The sequence below is a fragment of the Entelurus aequoreus genome, linkage group LG05, assembly GCF_033978785.1.
Source record: "Entelurus aequoreus isolate RoL-2023_Sb linkage group LG05, RoL_Eaeq_v1.1, whole genome shotgun sequence".
Taxonomy (NCBI): Eukaryota; Metazoa; Chordata; class Actinopteri; order Syngnathiformes; family Syngnathidae; genus Entelurus; species Entelurus aequoreus.
In genome coordinates this window covers 73061343-73080982 of record NC_084735.1, presented here as the reverse complement: position 1 = coordinate 73080982, position 19640 = coordinate 73061343, and positions in this window count along the sequence as shown.

Here is a 19640-nt window from a genome sequence, read left to right as displayed (position 1 = left end):
ATAAAAAGCAAAAAAAACAAGAAATGAAAATAAACATTAATGTAAACATATCCGAAAAGGAGTGAGAAGAAGTAAAAACTTATGTACTCCCACCCCTCTTATTCCTTACTGTATGTTTAATAATAATAATAATAATAGTATATAATATATATATATATATATGTTATATATATATATATATATATATAATATATATATATATATATATATATATATATATATATATATATATATATATATATATATATATATATATATATATATATATATATATATATATATATATATATATATATATATATATATATATATATATATATATATATACATCCACAACACACATTTAACAAGTAACTATGAATGTGACACAACAGCGTGTATACATAGTATACATATACATACACATACAAACCTACTGACTCTTAGTGCAGTTCACTATATCCTGTGAACAATACATTTTTGTACATTCTTTTAAAAACATTGATGCTTGGACTTTGCTTATGTACTTCACTCAGATTGTTCCACAACTTGACACCTGTGATGGAAATGCGAAAACTTTTCATGGTGGAATTTCTCATCTGAATTTTAAAATTGAGTTCTCTCCTCAAACATTGATGTTGTGACGTATAGTACATACTTTTTTTCCCCCAATACTGTAAAGTGATTATCAATGTATCGTAGATGTTTGGCATGGTTGAAAATATTTTACTACAATATTCTGTTTTGAATGACCCTGTAATTTTCACCCCAAATGCATGGACGACATAACCTACAAAGGAAGTCCCAATTCCAATACTACAAATGATAACCACAAGTGCTTTATAAATAATTCTTACCCTTAAAAGTTAATATGCAACCACGTTTTGAAAAAATTGTCATTTAAAACATGAGCCTTACCATGTACTTTAAGGTTGACATTGTCTGAAATTATTTACAGTACTTAAGAAAGTAGCCGGTGAATGTCTATCACTCAAACCTTGACACTGACTAGTTTGTTTCCTCATTTTGCACCTTTCAGAACACCCGAGTGCACTGTACATATAACAGAACAAATCAAATGCTTCTAAAAATCAATAGCAGATGTGCAGGAATGAATGAGGATTGAATGAATGGGAACAAAAGGGTGCAAAGGACAGAGCCTTGGGGGTGTTATGGACTGTAGGGATGGGCACCGAATCCGGTACTTTTTTGGCACCCACCGAAATCCGCCGGTCTTACCGGGCACTCGATTGACGTAGAATCCAACTGTGCCGTTATACGGTACCTGGGTTGCGTGTGATGTCACGTCCAGTTGCAGACTCAGCCGGCTTGAGTGTCTTGATGACGTCATAACAGGTAAATGCTCAGATTAGTCGTGCTGCTGCTGCTTTATCGCTGCTTTCCAAACATTCAAAATGGCCATACTTTTATCCAACTGACCATTCTTTTTTTTTTTTTTTTTATCCAAATTTGAACCACACTTTAGATTTAATATGCGGAGGCACATTGTTTGTAAACTCTTTTGTTGCTGTCTGACATGTTGCTCTGTCGTCAGTCGCAAACAAGAACGGTACTCTCGTATTACGTCATCGCAGAAATCTCGCAAGATTATAGCGGCCATATTTCTACAATCAACCAAATTGTGACCTTCCAACCGGACATCGACCCATCCATACTATAAATAGATTGATCCAGTGGCTTGCCAAACGATTAGGGATGTCCGATAATGGCTTTTTGCCGATATCCGATATTCCGATATTGTCCAACTCTTTAATTACAGATACCGATATCAACCGATACCGATATCAACCGATACTGATATATACAGTCGTGGAATTAACACATTATTATGCCTAATTTGGACAACCAGGTATGGTGAAGATAAGGTCATTTTTTAAAAATATTAATAAAATAAAATAAGATAAATAAATTAAAAACATTTTCTTGAATAAAAAAGAAAGTAAAACAATATAAAAACAGTTACATAGAAACTAGTAATTAATGAAAATGAGTAAAATTAACTGTTAAAGGTTAGTACTATTAATGGACCATCCGCACGCACAATCATGTGTGCTTACGGACTGTATCCCTTGCAGACTGTATTGATATATATTGATATATAATGTAGGAACCAGAATATTAATAACAGAAAGAAACAACCCTTTTGTGTGAATGAGTGTGAATGAGTGTAAATGGGGGAGGGAGGTTTTTTGGGTTGGTGCACTAATTGTAAGTTTATCTTGTGTTTTTTATGTTTAATTTAAAAAAAACAAAAAAAAAAAAAAAAACGATACCGATAATAAATAAAACAATACCGATAATTTCCGATATTACATTTTAAAGCATTTATCGGCAGATAATATCGGCAGGCAGGCCGATATTATCGGACATCTCTACAAACGATGTATTCATATCTCTAAAATTAAAATCTGTTATCAGTTTCTACCTATTATGAATGGTGGTGGTCGGAGGGGCCGTAGGCGCAAATTGGCAGCCACGCTTCCGTCAGTCTACCCCAGGGCAGCTGTGGCTACGAAAGTAGCTTACCACCACCAGGTGTGAATGAATGATGGGTTTTTAACATGTAAAGCGACTTTGGGTACTTAGAAAAGCGCTATATAAATCCCAGGTATTATTATTATTATAATTATTTTTGACACCCCTAATAACCACAGTAAAACTCCCGACGGTGAGTATTACCATTTTACATTGAAAGGATGGAAAAACCGGGATTGATAACTGCACTTTGATCAACTCAATGACTGACTGGCGCTAACTCGCTATCTTAAATGCTAACATGAAAACAAGAGACATTAACGTCTTTCCCCACTAAGAAAGGACATACCCCAATCCAATCTTGTATAAACACATTGCTGTCTGAGCTACAAAACTATTCAAGTGTGCACATTGAACCTACAAGCTGTGCTCTCTTAGAACACAATGATCGCTCTGAGAAATACGAGGCGGAGGTGGTTCTACAGTGTGTTCAAGGACTGCTGAATAGAGTGGGACAACCAAATCATAGAATGCCCTTGAGAAATAATGGATTTTATTTGCAACATACTTTACATTTAAATACATTTTAAAGTTTTCAAGTGCAAACCAATATGAATGAATAAAATATGTTTATTTCGGTCATATAATCAACCATCACCGAAAAAGGAATAGGCTGAAGCCAAAGCTTATATTTGCCTATCCTAAACCTTCACTGAAAATAAGATTACCTGGAACATCAACGTTAAAAAAAATAAATCAAAATCAATGGGATGAAAGTAATTACTATATTTTATAATTTTCAATTATTTCACCTTTCACTGTTTTCGTAAACCTTAACAAAGAAGTACATGTCTTCAGCTCATCACTGAGCTTGTTCCACTATTTAACTCCTAAAACTGAAATACATCTGTATTTTATATTCGTTCTTGCTTTACCTATTTCAAAAATCAATATCCCCCGTAAATTATAGTTTTCTCCTCTTAATTGAAATAACCTAAGAATACAAGCTGGAAGGCTGTTCTTTACTCAAAACATAATTTCCATTGTTTTTGAAAACACAATATCTGAAAATTTTAACACATTAGAACTTATAAATAATGGATTGGTATGTTCATAGTAGCACGCTTTGTGTATTATTCTAATTACCCTTTTTTGGAGTTTAATTATTCGGTCTATGTTTGTTCTAAAAACATTTCCCCAAACGTCAACACAATATGTTAAATATGGAAAAATAAAAGAATAATATAAAAACAATACAAGCTTAACCTTTAAAACCGCTAAAATACTAAGACTAAAACACTATCAGTGAAGCATAAAACATGCAAAATAGTGGGTTTTCTAACTGTCTCCGTTGATTTTACTGTTTAAAATTAAAACAATAAGTACTTTTTGAGCACATTTAACAATACCCCGATTATAATAACGGTGATAATTTTGGTCACAGTAACCGTGATGTAAAATTTTCACACGAACACTTGGCCATCACTCCAGCAGCACTGAGAGCGGACACATCCAAACTGCCTCTCTGTAATGTTGCAATGTTCAAACCAACAAAGAAATAGACAGTGACATGTAATAACAAAACCCGATTTTAACAACTGGACATAGGGATGATACTCGAAACCGGTTTTCCCGGTTGTTTGATAAGAAAATAACCGAGTCCTCGGACTCGAATCCCTTTTTGAGAACCGGTACCCGTTATCGAGACCAATATAGTAAAGGAAAAGAGTTGATTCTTTATTCGAATCCCGTCCCGACCAGAAATGCTCCGTGGGACATCACAAGAAATGACGTCACATAGCTCAGTCATTAGGCACAGATAGCGAAAGCAGGAAAACAATGAACGGGAAAAAGCGCTCCAAGGTGCTCATAACATTTCCCCCCCTATAAAGAGATAATGTTAACTCAATAAAGTGTATTTCTTTTTTTAGCTTTAACTTTTCATTTATTAGCATTGTAACCACATTTGCAAAGAACTTTTCTCTTCATAGAATTTTCTTTCAATAAAGAAATAAAGTGCAAAAATGTTATGTCAAATAGCAGCAGAAGTGCACTTTTTGGAGAGCTGTATTATTTTCAGTTTTGTGCCCAAGGGACTGATTTTATTTAACACTATATTATTATTTATACACCTATAGTGATCACAGAGACAGGTTGTTTTTGTGTTACTGTATATATTTGTTTCTCTGAAAAATCTTACTTAATATACTTTGGGTAACAACAGTCAATATTTAATTATTTTATTTTATTTTTTTAGGTGGGTAACAGTCAATATTTATTTATTTATTAGATTTTATTTTTTTATTATATAATAAAAGTGAGCTTTTGTTAAACCAAATATTGTGTGTTTTTTTCCATATACAACAACCTATCTGGACTCGATAAGAGAATCGATAAGGAATCGGTTCGATAAGAGGATTCGATAATAGGCTCAAACTCGATAATTCCTTATCAAACATCATCCAGAGGTTGTACTAATCACCTACATTTTTAAATGTTCCAATAAAAACATTGGTTTTGTTATTAAAAGCTATTAATATTTGTCACCACACATAAAAGTACTAACAATTGGTACCGTTGAGCGCCAGTATTGATTGCCAGGTACCTGGAACTGTATCGGTTTAAATATGAAAGGTACCCATCTCTAGTCTTATGGTACTGCATTTAGTTTAGATTAGAGATGTCCAATAATGGCTTTTTTGCCGATATCTGATATTCCGATATTGTCCAACTCTTAATTACCGATTCCGATATCAACTGATATCGTATCGGGGGGGGGGTAGGAGGTAGCGGGGGTGTATATTGTAGCGTCCCGGAACAGTTAGTGCTGCAAGGGGTTCTGGGTATTTGTTCTGTTTTGTTTATGTTGTGTTACGGTGCGGATGTTCTCCCGAAACGTGTTTGTCATTCTTGTTTGGTGTGAGTTCACAGTGTGGCGCATATTTGTAACAGTGTTAAAGTTGTTTATACGGCTACCCTCAGTGTGTCCTGTATGGCTGTTGACCAAGTATGCCTTGCATTCACTTGTGTGTGTGAAAAGCCGTAGATATTATGTTACTGGGCAGGCATGCAAAGGCAGTGCCTTTAAGGTTTATTGGCGCTCTGTACTTCTCCCTACGTCCGTGTACACAGCGCGTTTTAAAAAGTAATCAATTTTACTTTTAGAAACCGATACTGATCATTTCCGATATTACATTTTAAAGCATTTAATCGGCCGATAATATCGGCAGCCCGATATTATCAGACATCTCTAGTTTAGATAGTAATGAGTCATATATTGAAATACGGGATCTATTATTTCAATTAGTTTTAACTATTAAATGAACCTAAAATATGACTTCTTTTATCTTTGTGCAAAATATTGGACACAATGTGCTGTCAAGCTTGTGAGATGCGATGCAAGTGTAAGACACCGTGACACTATTATTTTTATAAATGGCTGTGATGATAATGTCAATGAGGGATTTCTAATCACTGATATGTTGGAATTCTTATTAAAATTGATACTGTTATTGATATTATTCATTTTTGTTTGACTTCTTTGGGATTGTTTTGTGTCATGTTTGTGTGTCCTCTCAAGTGCTCTGTTGATTGCTATTCTGAATGTTGCTGGGTCGGGTTTGGTTTTGGAATTGGAATTGTATTATTACGGTATTATTGTGTATTATTTTGTTGGATTGATTAATAAATAAAAAAAAGAAAAAAGAAATAGACACCGAAATGTAATAATAAAACACAATTTTAACCACGGGTAGCACGGTGGCATTGGGGTTTGTGCGTCTGCCTCACAATACGAAGGTCCTGGGTTCGATCCTGTGCTCGGGCTCTTTCTGTGTGAAGTTTGCATGTTCTCCCCGTGACTGCGTGGGTTCCCTCCGGGTACTCTGGCTTCCTCCCACCTCCAAAGACATGCACCTGGGGATAGGTTGATTGGCAACACTAAATTGGCCCTAGTGTGTGAATGTTGTCGGCCTATCTGTGTTGGCCCTGTGATGAGGTGGCGACTTGTCCAGGGTGTACCCCGCCTTCCGCCCGAATGCAGCTGAGATAGGCTCCAGCACCCCCCGCAACCCCGAAAGGGAAAAGCGGTATAAAATGGATGGATGGAATTTTAACCACTGGACAGGGGTTTTACTAATCAGCTATTTTTTAGAATGTTCCAATAAAAAATTGATTTTGCTATTAAAAACTATTACCGTACTTTTTGGACTATAAGTCGCACTGGAGTATAAGTCGCATTTTTGGGGGAAATGTATTTGATAAAACCCAACACCAAGGATAGACATTTGAAAGGCAATTTAAAATAAATAAAGAATAGTGAACAACAGGCTGAATAAGTGTACGTTATATGAATGAATGAATGAATGAATGAATGAATGAATGATCTTTATGAATGAATGATCTTTATTGTCATTGTGCATGTACAGGTACAGGTCCAACGAAATTTAGGTTGCTTCCCTAAGGTGCTTTGCATTTTAAAAAAAAGAAGAAACCACACAATATACAAAAACAACACAATATACACAATATGCAATATGGCCTAAGACCACTCTAAGAGGCAATGTAGAAAAAAAACGAGACAGTAAAAAGTATAAAGTAACCAGTGAACTGACTAGAGAGGAGTAATGCTGGTTCCCAGTGTGCTGAGGGGGTGGGAGTCAGCATTTCCTACCTCCTATGCTGTGCAGGCATTTTATTGTGGATTAAATATGTAAATAAATATGATAACTATTGTCCAGTTGGCGTGTAATCGCTGATTGCACAGTCCCGGATCGTGATATGACGCATAAATAACCAACTAAGAACGTGCCTGGTATGTTAACGTAACATATTATGGTAAGAGTCATTCAAATAACTATACCATATAGAACATGCTATACGTTTACCAAACAATCTGTCACTCCTAATCGCTAAATCCCATGAAATCTTATACGTCTAGTCTCTTACGGGAATGAGATAAATAATATTATTTGATATTTTACGGCAGGGGTCTCAAACTCAATTTACCTGGGGGCCACTGGATGCAGAAACTGGGTGAGGCTGGGCCGCAAGAAAAGATTTCTTAAAAAAAATCTAACATGCACTTTTTAATGAATTCACCTCCTTTGAATGGCTTTCCCGCCCTAGCAACCATCTCACTCACCATGTAGCTAGCTTTGACTGCTGCATCGCTCTTTTCGCTTGCTTTCTTGACGAAATCTTGTTGCCTCAGTAGACTGGTTTTAAAATTTGCAACCCGGTTCACTCCCCTAGTATTTTGCATACTCCTCAGCATGTCTAGTTGTATAATGACATTTCAAATTGTATTCCTTGTGCAACGCAACTTTCTCTGTATCAACTACAGAAAAGAGCTATAAGGATTATTCATAAAGTAGATTACTTAAAACACACTAACATATTATTTATTAATTCGGGTTTATTGAAACTACAGGAGCTAGTAAAGTTACAGACATTATGTGTCATGTTTAAGGCTAAAAGTAAAACATTACCAGCAAATTTACAAAAAATGTTTGTCATCACTTTTGAGAATGAAGAGCATAGAAGAAAAGGTCATTTCAAACATCAGTATTCAAGGACAACTTTAAAACAAATGTGTATATCAGTGGTGGGGGTTAAACTATGGAATTCTCTTTACAAGAGATAAAAGATTGTAAAAATATATTCCAATTGAAAAAATATATAAGGACAGAACAATGAGATCATATGGACAGCCATAAGTGTTTACATTTTGCTTTATATTTATTATTTTACTTATTTTTTGCCTAGTTTTGTATTTGTTTTGTATCATCCTGTGAGGTGTATACTACTTATTTTGGTTTTTTTGTTCGTTTTGTACATCATGAAGTTTTGCACTTCTTGTGTTTTTTTGTTTGTTTTCGTTATATTTGGATGTAATTGTTTGTTTATATGATATCATTAAGTAAGACTACGTACTATGTTGAAGGGGGCAGAAAAATATAAGATTTTTCTTCATCCTGCTCCTTCTCAGGCATTGGTGTGTAAATGTATAATTTAAAAATTGAGGTATAATTGTCTATCGATCAAAGATGCACATCAATGAAGGAGATAAATAAAAATGAAATGAAATGAAATAAGACACGTCGGGGTGCCCCTGTGAAAGAAATATTGCATCAAAAATCGTCTCTGTCTGGAGCCAACGGGAGGAGGGTGGGGGGTGGAGTTTACAGTTACGGTAGCACAATTAGCCCCGAACGGGTTAACATCACCACGTCTGTATCAGCGCTGGGGTCCAGTGCACCACACTTTTGTATTGTCGCTCGCTCCTTCGGCGGAGTGCTCGTCTTCCCCGCCCGGACTGTTTACAACGGGGGCGGGAGCGAGCAGGCGGGCGAGGGAGGGAGGCAGGGAGGGAGGAAGGAAGAGCGTGTGTCATAGAAAAGCGGCAAAATGTTTCTCTGCTTGCATTACGCAAGTGACATCAATGCATAATTGCCAACCTTGAGACCTCCGAATTCGGGAGATGGGGGGGGGTTGAGTTGGGCGGGGTTGGGGGTAGCGGGGGTGTTTTTGTAGCCCGGAAGAGTTAGGGCTGCAAAGGATTCTGGGTATTTGTTCTGTTGTGTTTATGTTGTGTTTAGGTGCGGATGTTCTCCCGAAATGTGTTTGTCATTCTTGTTTGGTGTGGGTTCACGGTGTGGCGCATATTTGTAACAGTGTTAAAATATAAATAAAATAAAATATGACCACCCTCAGTGTGACATGTCTGGCTGTTCCTCAAGTATGTCTTGCAACAACCTGCGTGTGTCTCTAGAAGCCTCATACAACATGTGTCTGGGCTGGCACGCTGTTAGTATGGAGAAAAAGATGACAGTGCCATCACGGCACGCCCTCGATATTGTCGAGAGCCTCATACCACAACGTGATTGGTAGATTTCTTCAGCTCCGCACACAACGCTGTCAAGCGCCATTCATTTAAAACTCGCGGGCCGCACTAACATTAAACTTTCATATTAAGGTGGGGGCCGCAAAATAACGTCTCCCGGGCCACAATTGGCCCGCGGGCCGCGTGTTTGAGACCCCTGTTTTACGGTAATGTGTTAATAATGAGTATAATCGCAACTATGAAAAAAACTGCGACTTAATAGTCCGAAAAATACGTTAATATTTATTAACACACATAAAAGTTGAGTACCAGTATTGATTCCCAGGTACCTGGAATTGGAACCGTATCGGTTTAAATATGAAAAGGTACCCATCTCTAGCCTTATGGCAACCTCTACTGCAGAGGTAGAAGAAAAACAAGAGGCTTCGCTACACATCTTAAAGTAACGCCCAAGACTCTGCTCCTTATCCACTATCTTTAGATCATTTTGTCTTTTAAGCAAAAAGGCTCTAACCGAGCATGATGTTGCTGTTAAAATGTGACGCATGTTAGCATCGCCGCTCGCCTATCTCTGCTCATGTTGTTCTATCTGGATGCTATCTTCTCACGTTCAACATGAGTAACAACAGTAGAAAGGTCAGCTCCCTTTTTTTTACTGTCCATCCTTTCCCTGCCTGCTCAACGGACCAGTTTGTTTTCCCAGAAAATGTTGTTCCGTGCACTGTCAAGGTAATAGATGTGTCCATTTTTGAACGGTCAACTGAATGGGCCACAGGTTGCAGTTCTTCATACAGCTGCACCCATCAAGCGGCAACATGGGAAAAAATATTTTTTTCTTTTCTTTTTTTCTTTTTGTTTCATGTTTGGTGCGTATGCACGCGGATACAAAAACATGTGCGCCGAGCAAAGTTTGCCGCAATCCGTCTGACAATTTCCTCATCCCTTTGTTGTTGACGTGTTTCGCCGCGTTGTTTTTGAGATGAGAGAAGGCGAGCCGATGGTAGGCGACGGCCACGCCTGACGCGACGACACTTTTCTTTGTTCTCCCCCGCAGATCAAAGATGGCTCGCAATTGCTCTCAATCACTCGTCCGGGGTGACAGGAGGGTTTCAATCAAGGGGGTTCAATGAAGTGTGCGCGTACTTAAAAGTTCATTATTGGCAAGTTGGGCAAAGTCATCTGGGTTCATTTGCATTGAACGTCGCACAGATGCTGAAATCCAACAAAGACTGTTAGTCTTTGTTAGTTCTATCGCGTTCTTTGGTTGAACAGTCAAGGAACCGGGTCGACTGCAGGATTTTTGCAAGATTTAATCAAAACTGGTCACAGGTAAATGTTACAGCGTCGGTTTCGCAATATTGCAAATGCATCTGCCAGTCAGTCAAGAGCAAGAACTAACAAACTTTATTGATCCACTATCATTGAAGACACTGAGGTCATGTCCTCTGTATTTTTTTCATTGACAAGAAGAAGATATGACTGACTGCAAATATACTTTGTGTGGGACATTGTGTGTGCTGTACATCAGTGGTCCCCAACCACCGACCGATTGGTACCGGGCCGCACAAGAAATTAAAAATTTTTTTTTTTTTTAAATGAAAAAAATAGTATTTTTATTTTTATTAAATCAACATAAAAAACACAATATATAGATTATATATCAATACAGATCAATACAGTCTGCAGGGATACAGTCCGTAAGCACACATGATTGTATTTCTTTATGAAAAATAAATAAATAAATAAATAAAATAAAATAAAATTGGTACCGGGCCGCACAAGAATTAAAAAAAAAATAAATAAAAATAAAAATAAATAAATAAATAAAATTGTATTTTTATTTTTATTAAATCAACATAAAAAACACAATATATAGATTATATATCAATATAGATCAATACAGTCTGCAGGGATACAGTCCGTAAGCACACATGATTGTATTTCTTTATGAAAAATAAATAAATAAATAAATAAAATAAAATAAAATTGGTACCGGGCCGCACAAGAATAAAAAAAAATAAAAATAAAAATAAAAATAAAAATAAATAAATAAATAAAATTGTATTTTTATTTTTATTAAATCAACATAAAAAACACAATATATAAATTATATATCAATATAGATCAATACAGTCTACATGATTGTATTTCTTTATGAAAAAAATAAATCAATCAATTTTTTTTTAAAATACCCGCCCCCCGCCGGTCCGTGGGACAAATTTTCAAGCGTTGACCAGTCCGCAGCTACAAAAAGGTTGGAGACCACTGCTGTACATCACCATACTCTCTCAATATACGATTTTCATCATGCACAGCTGAACCCGCGACAATTCCAGACAACGTAACACAAGGAAGTTTACTTTTACTTTCAACATATCAACTAGAGATGTCCGATAATGGCTTGTTTGCCGATATCCGATATTCCGATATTGTCCAACTCTTAATTACCGATTCCGATATCAACCAATACAGATATATACAGTCGTGGAATTAACACATTATTATGCCTTATTTTGTTGTGATTCCCCGCTGGATGCATTAAACAATGTAACTTTACCATGAATTGATTAACGCGGACCCCGACTTAAACAAGTTGAAAAACTTATTTGGGTGTTACCATTTAGTGGTCAATTGTACGGAATATGTACTGTACTGTGCAATCTACTAATACAAGTTTCAATCAATCAATCAAAAACAAGTTTTTCCAAAATAAGAGAACAACTTCAACTCCAGTTATGGAAAAAAAGTGCCAACATGGCACTGCCATATTTATTATTGCAGTCATAAAAAGCTTTTTTTTTTTTAAAATGCCTCAAAACAGCAGCTTGGAATTTGGGACGTGCTCTCCCTGAGATAATCCTAATACCCACTACAACTATGGGAAATACTATACTTTGACTTTCACAAAGTGCATTATTTTTTTATTTTTTTTAAACATGCCTCAAAACAAAACAACAGCTACAAAAACACTGAAGGCACACAGCTTCAGTCCAGAGTATACTAGAGCAGGGGTCACCAACGCGGTGCCCGCGGGCACCAGGTAGCCCGTAAGGACCAGATGAGTAGCCCGCTGGCCTGTTCTAAAAATAGCTCAAATAGCAGCACTTACCAGTGAGCTGCCTCTATTTTTTTTTATTTTATTTATTTACTAGCAAGCTGGTCTTGCTTTGCTCGACATTTTTACTTCTAAGAGAGACAAAACTCAAATATAATTTGAAAATCCAAGAAAATATTTTAAAGACTTGGTCTTCATTTGTTTAAATAAATGCATTAATTTTTTTACTTTGCTTCTTATAACTTTCAGAAAGACAATTTTAGAGAAAAAAATACAACCTTAAAAATGATTTTAGGATTTTTAAACACATATACCTTTTTTACTTTTTAAATTCCGTCCTCCTCTTTCCTGACAATTTAAATCAATGTTCAAGCAAATTTATTTTTTTATTGTAAAGAATAATAAATACATTTTGATTTAATTCTTCATTTTAGCTTCCGTTTTTTCGACGAAGAATATTTGTGAAATATTTCTTCAAACTTATTATGATTCAAATTAAAAAAAAATATTCTGGCAAATCTAGAAAATCTGTAGAATCAAATTTAAATCTTATTTCAAAGTCTTTTTAATTTCTTTTAAAAATGTTGTTCTGGAAAATCTAAAAGAAATAATGATTTGTCTTTGTTAGAAATATAGCTAGGTCCAATTTGTTATATATTCTAACAAAGTGCAGATTGGATTTTAACCTATTTAAAACATGTCATCAAAATTCTAAAATTAATCTTAATCAGGAAAAATTACTAATGATGTTCCATAAATTATTTTTTTAATTTTTTCAAAAAGATTCGAATTAGCTAGTTTTTCTCTTCTTTTTTTCGGTTGAATCTTGAATTTTATAGAGTCGAAATTTAAGATAAACAATGTTTCAAAATTTAATTGTCATTTTTTTTCGTGTTTTTTCCTCTTTTAAACCGTTCAATTAAGTGTAAATATCATTAATTATAAATAATAACAGAGTTAAAGGTAAATTGAGCAAATTGGCTATTTCTGGCAATTTATTTAAGTGTGTATCAAACTGGTAGCCCTTCGCATTAATCAGTACCCAAGAAGTAGCTCTTGGTTTCAAAAAGGTTGGTGACCCCTGTACTAGAGCATACTTGCCAACCTTGAGACCTCCGAAATCGGGAGATGGGGGGGGGGGTGTGTTGAGGTGCACGGGGTTGGGAGGGGCGGGGTTTGGTGATAGGGGGGTGTATATTGTAGCGTCCCAGAAGAGTTAGTGCTGCAAGGGGTTCTGGGTATTTCTTCTGTTGTGTTTATGTTGTGTTACGGTGCGGATGTTCTCTCGAAATGTGTTTGTCATTCTTGTTTGGTGTGGGTTCACAGTGTGGCGCATATTTGTAACAGTATTAAAGTTGTTTATACGGTCACCCTCAGTGTGACCGTAGGCCTTGCATTCACTTGTGTGTGTGTGAAAGCCGCATATATTATGTGACTGGGCCGGCACGCTGTTTGTATGAAGGAAAAGCGGACGTGACGACAGGTTGTAGAGGACGCTAAAGGCAGTGCCTTTAAGGCACGCCCCCAATAATGTTGTCCGGGTGGAAATCGGGAGAATGGTTGCCCCGGGAGATTTTCGTGAGGGGCACTGAAATTCGGGAGTCTCCCGGGAAAATCGGGAGGTTGAAACCGATACCGATAATTTCCGATAGTACATTTTAAAGCATTTATCGGCCGATATTATCAGACATCTCTAATATCAACATAACGTTAACATCAAATTATACTGACGTCTCTAACGTTGATTGCACCTGAATGAAATTGATGTGAATTGGTGTCGAAATTTCTCCCATTGGCCCTCGTGGCATGTGTGACTAGGGCATGCACTTCGTAGGAGAAGGTCGTGAGTTCAAATCCATGCCTGACTTAAGGTAAAGTTGCCAAACTTATGTTTTAATTATGTCGAAATGGTTTATTAGGCAGTGATAGGTAAGCTACTTGGAAAATGTAGTAAGCAAAGCTACAATTTTCCCTCAATTAAATGTAGCTAAGCTACAGTGGAAGTTATCCCTGGATAATTGTAGCAAGCTACACGGCAAAAGTAGCTTGCTACATATAATGACATTTCTATCTATGGGCCCACATGTGTAATATCAATGTTATTGTAACTGAGAGTCAACAAATGGATCCAATAAGGGTCCATTACTAATAACTATCTGTCATTTAGCTGGGGACACCCTGCAACTACTTCTAGGGATCCTCGCACCTCACTGTATGTATTTATTTAGTTTGCCTTTTCTTTGGCCCACCCCGATAATGTTGTTTGATTTCTCTACCTACAGTAAAAAAAACAAAAACAGCATCTATCTATATGTGTTGTTTGGGAACAGTTGGTAATGGTTATGTGCAGTAAAACTTTACATGAGCTCAACTCACCTGATGTGTGTTCTTAAATTTGTGTTCCATGTCTTAGATGAAAAATCCAGTGATGAATGATTATTATTTTTTTATTTTTTTTATTAAGATTTTGGGATTGTTTTCGCGAAACGCATACATTTGTCTAAATACGGCGCAGGACACGCATTTCATTTTATGATTTGAATATTAACCGAGTATTAGTGATATTGTTATTATAAGCGCTAACGTAGACAAACTATTTATAGCGGCGCCGGGATCGCGAACTTGTGTGCCAATAATGACAGGATCGACTGATCAACTGCTTCCTCGTTTCCTTGTTAGTCAAACTTCATAAATCATGCCTCTCACCTGGATAGTAGAAGGATGAGGACGTATTCCGACAAGTTCGTACACTTTGACAGCCAATTTAGAACGACGGAAAAAGACGCTTGGTTCCACCTCCCTTTTCTTCGTGAGGATTATGAGTCATTCTTCATCTAAATGGGAATATATCAACGCACTAATTGATTTACAAAGAATTTTACTGGGAGACGTTTATTTAAGATACAAATGTTTTGAGTTAAGAGCTTCGTTACAGAACCATATAACATCATAAATCGAGGTACTACTGTAAAATGAAATGTATGTTGTATATATTGTAAAATATTTCAACAGTATTAAGACCGGACGTGTCTCTTTTGTTTGTTGTTTTTTTGTTTGTTTTTAAAGGGCATGTGTCTCCACACCGCTATCAGTGTGTGAATGGGTAAATGTGGAAATAGTGTCAAAGCGCTTTGAGTACCTTGAAGGTAGAAAAGCGCTATACAAGTATAACCCATTTATCATTTATTTTATTTATCCACTCTTTTCTCCAAGTTCACTTTGTTTGATTGAATTTAAAAAAGCAAAAAGTGAGATACGCTTTTGAAAAATATTTGGTGGTATACTTTCTGACAAAAAAATATAGCTGTATGTAAAAAAACAAAAAAAACAATAAATTTTCATGGGCATCACAGAAATTAAAAATGAAGCAGCAAAGCCCCAAATGTAGGTCACTCCCAAAACTGTTAATGCCTGTAGTTGTATTTGTCACCTTCATCAGGAATGTAAAGACAAATAGTTTATACGACCATATTTGGTCAATGTATCCTCCTGAGTGCAGAGTTTGTTTGTGTTTTATTTGTCTTTATCAGCGTTACACATTTATGATAATACAAACAAAAAAAAAAGGCCTCATTATGCATTTCCACAAATCCTGGTTCTCAGGAGCAGGATAAGCAAATTATTCACTAAAAACCGAGAAGACTGACCTGCCTTGCTGACACAGCTTTATTGACACTTAATATTCACATTACTTTGGAGCCAACACGTAATATTTATAATTTTATTTTTTATAATTTTTTTTTTTTAAAGCAACTGCTCTCACTTGACAATTTCCTCTCAAGTGACGAATCGTTTTCTTACATTTCATGCATCTCTTCTTCTAGCGATGCGGTAATTGCTCTTAGCGTCACGCTGTGTGAGATTGTTGAAGTGAGTCATGAGGAGGATGAGGAGGGGTCGAGGAAGACGAATGACATCAAATGAGCTAAAATTACACACCAGAACAACATGCCAGGCACTGCGTTTACCTTTTTTTGATGCCTTTTTAGAAGGGAAACTGCACCTTTTTTTTTTTTTATGTTATCTATCACTCACAGTCCTTATGTTGGACAAGAACACATAGCTTTTTCTTTTTTAATGCATTCTAACTCGTAAACTAATGCTCGCAGAAGTCAGCTAACAATAGAGGTGATGGGGGTTGCTCTATTCAGCGATCTGAAAAAAAACATCCAAAAGCCTCATCATTGTTTTAAATACACGCTGTATGTAAAAAAGGCATATTCATAATACCGTGCAATATTTACGTATTTTTCTCATTTATTAATTTCACAGATTGTTTTATTTCCTTCAACGTCAACATGGCAGACTTCATGAGAGCCATTAAAAGCTATGTTTACATGGCAGGCCAAAGTGGCACGAATCAGATTTTGTTTTAATTCAATTTTTTCAAGCTGATTGTTGAGATTACAAGTGAAATGTGATATTTATTAGACTCAAGTATAAACGAGAAAGTCGCTGTATAGTGTAATTTATTTAGCAGGGTTCTAATCTTTTTAAGGCCGTTAAGTGGAGGAGACATTAACAGCGTGGATCTACGTTAGCTTTATATTTCAACTCACATATGTAAAAAACATACGCAATCATGTATGTAACATGTAAGCAAATATAGTCCTTCAACCATCGCTATTTATTCGGATATGTACATATATATATATATATATATATATATATATATATATATATATATATATATATATATATATATATATATATATATATATATATATATATATATATATATATATATATATATATATATATGTATGTATGTATGTATGTATGTATGTATGTATGTATGTATGAATATATATATGTATATGTATATATATATATATATATATATATATATATATATATATATATACATATACATATACATATATATATACATATATATATATATATATATATATATATATATATATACATATACATATACATATGTATATATATATATATATATACATTCATTCATACATACATACATATATATAAATATACACACACATATACAGATATATATATATATATATATATATATATATATATATATATATATATATATATATATATATATCTGTATATTTATATATATGTATGTATGTATGAATGAATGTATATATATATATATATATATATATATATATATATATATATATATATATATATATATATATATATATATATATATATATATATATATATATATATATATATACAGTGGGGCAAAAAAGTATTTAGTCAGCCACCCATTGATTGTCAATGGGTGGCTGACTAAATACTTTTTTGCCCCACTGTATATATATATATGTATGCATGCATTCACACTATTGACTAGTGAAATGCAGAAAAAATACTTTGCTCACCGAAACCAGATGTGATGACGTGTCCATTTCCGCTGGCTGGTTGCGTCTTTCCCCGCGCACACAAATGACGTAGATGACCAAAGATGACGTAAAAGTTGCAAACATGTTGCATTGCCGTTTTGACTGCAGTCACATTTAAAAAGATCAGATTTAATCGAATACGGACTCAAATCTGATGCGAAAAGATCAGATTTAAAGCAATGTGGATGGTTTTGAGTGGCAAAAAATATATGATCTGTGTCACATGAGGGCAAAAAAAAAATCAGATTGGGTGTGCAGACTAAACCGTGCCTAAACACTACTTTGGGACAAATTATGATCCAGAAACTTATATTTTTGAGCCTGAATATAGAGATGATGAGCTACAAGTTTTAAAAGGTGTTTGCTAAACACTAAGCATCATGTAGCAGTACAGCTAAGTGCTGAACAATATGTACAAACTTCAAACACAATAAAACAATCACTTACTGTACAATGTCTGCTCTCACTCGGATTCAGACTGATGGGATGTTTCTATTTTCCCTTCTGGATGAAGAATAAATCATGATTCTTACGCAGGTCAAAAGAAAAAAGGAAGAACAAAAAAAAGATGCCGCAAACGTCTTTTTGAGTATTTCTCGCCAAGTCTAAGTTAGACGTCCTGGTTTAAGGCCACATCCTTCTACTATTGAGGTGAGAGGCGTGAATTATAATCTAGAATTAACTTTCACTAGCTCAGAGGCGATGCAGCAGCTCATCGGCTCAATATAGCAGCATAAGCCAGTTACCCAACTGTGATCACGGCGCCGCTAAAAGTAGTTCCTCGGTGTTAGTCCTTATAATAAAATAATCACTAATACTTGGTTAACACTCAGGTTACGAAATGTAAATGGAGTATTGTTGACGGTTTTTGGATGTTTTTTTTAAGAGTATGCCCATTTACTGCATTGTGAGCCACCTTCTACTTGCCGAATTTCACAAATTAGAATTAGAGATGTCCGATATATCGGCCTGCCGATATTATCGGCTGATAAATGCTTTAAAATGTAATATCGGAAATTATCGGTATCGTTTTTTTTATTATCGGTATTGTTTTTTTTATTATTTTATTTTATTGTATTTATTATTAAATCAACATAAAAAACACAAGATACACTTACAATTAGTACACTAACCCAAAAAACCTCCCTCCCCCATTTACACTCATTCACACTCATTCACACAAAAGGGTTGTTTCTTTCTATTATTAATATTCTGGTTCCTACATTATATATCAATATATATCAATACAGTCTGCAAGGGATACAGTCCGTAAGCACACATGATTGTGCGTGCTGCTGGTCCACTAATAGAACTAACCTTTAACAGTTAATTTTACTCATTTTCATTAAGTACTAGTTTCTATGTAACTGTTTTTATATTGTTTTACTTTATTTTTTATTCAAAAAAATGTTTTTAATTTATTTATCTTATTTTATTAATTTCTTTTAAAAAGGACCTTATCTTCACCATACCTGGTTGTCCAAATTAGGCATAATGATGTGTTGATTCCACGACTGTATATATCGGTATCGGTTGATATCGGTATCGGTAATTAAGAGTTGGACAATATCGGAATATCGGATATCGGCAAAAAGCCATTATCGGACATCCCTAATTAGAATGCATTAAAACAAAAATATGATAGGCAAAAATCCCAAAAAAAGTGAACTGGCATGTTCTTTCTTTTCAGTGAATGTTGATACTTGTGCAGTTTCTTCCCGTGCAAGTTTGGCATGGCTGCCGAGTGTGTGTGCCGCAGCCAAGAGGTGGGAAGTTGGCTGCAAAGGCTTTTTAAAACCTCAGGGATGAAGTCCAACAACAACAAAAACAACCTTTATCTTTGTGTCCAAACGCCAGTCTCCAGCCCAGACAATGCCAA